A 5,258-nucleotide genomic window follows, 5' to 3' on the forward strand; every position below is an offset into this window, starting at 1 on the left:
TTTATTTATTTGACAGAGAAAGACACAGCAAGAGAGGGGACACAAACGGGGAGTGGGAGAGGGAGAAGCAGACTCCCTGCCGAGCAGGGAGCCCGATGCGGGACTCGATCCCGGGACTCCAGGATCATGACCTGAGCCGAAGGCAGTCGCCCAACCAACTGAGCCACCCAGGCGCCCTCATTCTATTTTCTTTTGGAGATATTTAGTATAGTATAGTCAGTAATATTTTGCCTTTATCCTTCAGGGTATATTTAATTTAATTTTTTTTATTTTTAAAGATTTTATTTATTTGAGAGAGAGGGAGAGTGCATGAGGGGTGGGGGAGGGGCAGAGGGAGAAGCAGACTCCCCACTGAGCAGGGAGCCTGACACAGGGCTCAGATCCCAGTACCCTGAGATCATGACCTGAGCCGAAGGCAGATGCTTAACCAAGGCAGATGTTTAACCGGCTGAGCCACCCAGGTGCCCCCAGGATATATTTTAAATAAGGGCATGGGTTAATGCCTTCACCAACAGGTCTATTTAAATAGTCTACTCATAAATAAATAAATAAACAAACTACTCCAGACCTATAAAGTGAATATGAATTCCCAATGAAATGTAAATACTTGCATGCTGATTTAATAAATGTGTGGCTTTGGTGTACATAAAAAAATATGTATTGATCATCAGACTTAATTTTTTTCAGGAGCTGTGAAAACATTAAATGACAAGAAAAGTTCTTGCAAATGAAACGTTAGGACTGTTAGATTTAGCTTTATTGTTGTTTGTACCAAAATATTTTCCCAAGAAATTAATTTCCAAAATGATCATAGATATCAAAAGTAGTACTTCAAAAACAAAACAACTAACAAAAAGAGGCCTTCTTGTGATTTTGTGAAAGTTCCACTTCTGCCAGCTTACAAAGCCTGTCCTGTTTCCTGGTCCATACACCTACTTCTTGCACTCAACTGTCCTTTCTGTAAGGTCCAAAGACTGTGTCTTATGTACTGTTGAATCCCCAGGGCTTAACACAGGAACTGGTACATAGTAGATTCCAACCCATTTTTGAATGGATAAATGATAGTAGCACAAACATTGCTCCCTATATCCACCTCTACTAGGAAGGTGGGGGGGTGCTTATGAGGTCAGAAATAATTAATAGGCAGGATAATAACATATGGAATCATTTAATCCTAATTCTGAAATTTAATAGCTCTTGCCCATTCTGCAGAAGAAAGGAGACAGTTGGCCAGTTGGCCAATGCCCAGGAACCTTCCCTAGAACCAGTCATACAGTCCCGGTGTTGAAGCAGAGATCATCTGGTCAAAGTCTTTCACATATAGGGGAACCAGAACCTATAGAGAATAAAGTGACTTCTCACATATATACATATCCTGTTCCTCATAAAGCGCTGAAGCTTTGTAGTCAGAATACACAGAAAAGGAGAGTCAAAGTAGAATTCCTTGCTGTTTATTGGCCATTCTTTTTGCCCAGCCCCCTACCACATTGAGCGGCCCAATCCTGCCCTTGGACGAGTTCCAGAGATGGGAAGGGATGGTGGGATGAGGAAGCACAGCTTGAGGCTCAGCAGCCACATTTCTTACCAGATAGTAGTTCGGACACGCAGGGGATCCATCTTCACTCCCTAACAAAAGGACAGACTATTTCTCTCCCTAAATCTTCTTCCACCCCACCCTTACCTCAATGAAACTAGAAGCCAAGGGCTAGAGTTGGGGGAAATATCTGGGCAGGATTTTATCTCAGCATCAAGCCTATCAGAAGAAAGATAGTCATCCAGGCTCCTGCAGGAAAGAAAGAAATGATTACAAATAGGATTCGGTGGCTTTGGGAGCCTGGGAAACTTTTTAGGCTTAGATATTCCACTTGTGGGATTATTTAGTAATCCATTCATGCATTCTTTCAACAAAGCTTTCCTGGGACCCACTGTCCCAACTGGGGTCTGACAGTCCCTCCCTTAAATTGGGGGGAAGGCAGATGGAGTACAGGGATGAAATGCACTCTCTAGTTCAATGGGGACCCCACTCAGCCCCCCTCGCTTATTACCTGCCTGGCCCTAACCCCTACTCTAAGTCATTTCTGGATAGTCTCAGGTTCTGATGAGGTGTAAAACTCCAACTGTGACTACCAACAACCCCACAATGACAACTCTGCCATGTACTGCTGAGTAAGCTTGAGACTTGGAGAGGGTAACTGACTTCTCCCAAGTCACACAGAGTTGAGCAGAGAGAGGATCCAAGACCAGTGCCAGCCAGAACCCAGTGTGCACCCCCAGACCCTGGGGCACCTACCAGAATTTCACACCAATCAGTCCCTGTGCACCAACCTGCCAAACACCGGCTGCTGGAGGCATTGGACTCTGAAACCACATAGAAAGAAAGATTGAGCTTGAGGAACCATCCTGACAGGATTCCCATTGTTTCATCAAGATTGAGAGAAAGGGCCGACCCTTTGTTGAAGCAAGGCCTCAGAAGGGTGTGATGATGACCCTTTTACCTCTAATTAGAATGGATTTACTAAGATAGGCTTTCCCCGGAGGGTCAGCTCTTTGGAAGACTCTTAGGGAAGAGAAAGAAGAGACTATTCCAGATCGGCAAGGAGAATATACAAAAGCAGGGTGGCACAAGGGACAAACAGACTAGGAGAAGAGTGAACTGGTGTGGCAGGAAAGGTGGGAATGGGAGGAGAGGAGTAGAAGTTGAATGAGAACAGGATCAGTGAGGGGAGGGGACCCCTCCAGAGCAGAGGAGAAGCTGAGGATATAGATTTGGGGACGATATGGACCTGGATTGAGGGAAGAGCGTAGGACAAGAAGGTAGGAGGGATCTCAGAGCAGGTCAGTGGGAGGCTCTGCGAGAGGAGTCAAGGAGGGCGCCTGGGTGGCTCAGTCGTTAAGTGGCTGCCTTCCGTTCAGGTCATGATCCTGGGGTCCTGGGATCCAGCCCCGCATTGGGCTCCCTGCTCCGCGGGGAGCCTGCTTCTCCCTCTCCCACTCCCCCTGCTTGTGTTCCCTCTCCCGCTGTGTCTATCAAATAAATAAATAAAATCTTTAAAAAAAAAAAAAAAAAAGGAGTCAAGGAGGCCCCTAAATGACCCAGTTACCGCTTATCCGGTTGGGCCCAAACACCATCCAGCCCGGGCCGCTCTCCAGGAGCTCTTGCGCCGGGATCTCCCAGGGGACGTCTTCTGCCTACAGGCCTGCGGGGGACACAGCATAAGGGTAGCGAGGTCCGTCCCAGCTCCAGCCAGGGAAGGCCTTTGCCGGAGACACCAGGGAGCTAGGTGTGTTCCCCAAAATCCCGCCCCTTAGGTCAATCCACCGGCCCCTTCTCTACAAGCCCCACCCTCGGTTTCGCCCCTGACAAGATAGGCCAATCCCCAACTCCTCCGTCCTCCAGGCCCCTCCTTAGTCCCGCCCCCAGGGTGGTGGCATTGGTACAGTGCTAGGCGTCTGGCTACCCAGTGGCGGTCCCCAGTGGCCGCCCCCAGCGGCGCCAGGCGGAGGCTGCCGCTACTGCCTGGAGACCCCAGGGCTGCCTGCTTACTGGCTGGCACGGGTATCCCAACCGCTCGTCACACAAGGTCACTCGGCTGTGCAGGTAGAACGTGTCGTTGGTCACGAAGTGGAACGGGTTGAATGAAGGCCAGCGTCACTGGCAGAGAGGCCCCGTTGGCTCGCAGGCCCTGAGCAGCCGGTTGCTGGCTGGGCAGCTTGGGGGGAGAGGCAGAGTCACTCACTGTTTGGAGTCCTGGCTTGGGCCGGCTATGTGGACGCAGAAACATTGATTTCCCCCCTTTTCGCTGGTGCTGTTTGAGTGTAGATGCTGCGTCTTGTACTGAGAACTTTACATGCATTATTTCATTTCATCCTCACATCAATCCCAGGAGGAAGACTATACTTTTGTCCCCTTCCCCTTTCTTTCTCTCTCTCCCTTTCTCTCTCCCCTGACTCCTTTCTTTCCTCCCCTTCCTTCCTTCCTTCCTTCCTTCCTTCCTCTCTCTCTCTCCCTTCCTTCCTTTTTCTTTCTTTCTTAAAGTTTGCTTGACTGGGCATAGTTTATCAGTCATCACTTATAACAATAATTGCTCCAAACTGAAAAAAGAAATCTCAGTTATTGGTGGCAATGTAGGGATTGGTGTGTAAACTCTGACAGACATAGAAAATTCTGAGCTAAGGGATTAGGAGATAGTGGTCTGAACTGTCCACACTATTGTCATGGTGACTTTTTCTTGAGGTGACAATAACTTAAATGTAACCCCTTCACTATAACCAGTAATATTTGGATAGGCCTGTGCGATAGAGTCCATGGCAGAAAGAAATTCTTACTATGGTCCTTGGGAGAATTAGGGAACATGAGTGAACAAAACAGACCAAAACCTCCTATTCTCTTGTGGGTAAGGGGAGACAGTAAATAACTTAATTTTAATTTTTTTTATTTTTTAAATTCAATTAGCCAACATATAGTACATCATTAGTTTCAGATGAATAACTTAATTTTTAAAAAAGCAAATGAGGGGCACCTGGGTGGCTCAGTCGTTGAGCGTCTGGCTTCGGCTCAGGTCATGATCCCAGGGTCCTGGGATCGAGTCCCACATCGGGCTCCCTGCTCAGCGAGAAGCCTGCTTCTCCCTCTCCTACTCCCCCTGCTTGTATTCCCTCTCTCGCTGTGTCTCTCTCTGTCCAATAAATAAATAAAACCTTTAAAAAAAAATAAAAATAAAAAAGCAAATGATCTCGTATAATATGGCATATATTTAGGAAGTGATACATAGAAGAAAGAAATTGATCTAGAATGGATGAGTGGAGGGTAGTTGCAATTTTAAATAGCATGGGCAGGCTAGGCTTCATTGAAATGGTGACATTTTAGCAAAGACTTGAAGGAGATGAGAGTTTTCCCTATGGGTATCAGGGAGTTGAGGGTTTCCAGAACGAGAAACCAGCCAATGCAAAAGTCTAAGGGACAGCAAATTACTTACCCAGAGTTACCTGTCTGCACAGACGCTACCTCCTTGTGAGCATTAGGGAATCACCTGTCTAATCTCTGTCTCTTGTACTCCCTGAGGCCCATTTAGTCTTTTTACCCCCATGGTCTTTATTTCCGGGGCTCAAGGTCACCATCAGTAAATCCATTCCAGGTTCCACCTTGATTGACACCCCCCCTTTTTTTTTTTTAAAGGAAATGAGGACACTGAGGCTCACAGAAGTTAAGTGGGTTGCTGAAGTCTCTTCAGCAGCCTGGCTGCTGTGTCCACCCACAC

At 47.2% G+C, this 5,258-nt stretch overlaps 1 long non-coding RNA gene across 1 annotated transcript; it reads right to left on the reverse strand.

Annotated features, from left to right (window-relative positions):
- Nucleotides 1–1,435: 1,435 nt before the first annotated feature.
- LOC115936711 (uncharacterized) lies at nucleotides 1,436–3,883 on the reverse strand. Its single transcript, XR_014141728.1, has 3 exons — nucleotides 3,102–3,883; nucleotides 2,291–2,358; nucleotides 1,436–1,783 (listed from the first exon to the last, which is right to left on the reverse strand). It is a non-coding gene; the product is annotated as an uncharacterized LOC115936711 (long non-coding RNA).
- Nucleotides 3,884–5,258: the final 1,375 nt, after the last annotated feature.

Source organism: Leptonychotes weddellii, unplaced genomic scaffold, assembly GCF_054177405.1.
Source record: "Leptonychotes weddellii isolate Sample4059 unplaced genomic scaffold, ASM5417740v2 HiC_scaffold_14249, whole genome shotgun sequence".
Taxonomy (NCBI): Eukaryota; Metazoa; Chordata; class Mammalia; order Carnivora; family Phocidae; genus Leptonychotes; species Leptonychotes weddellii.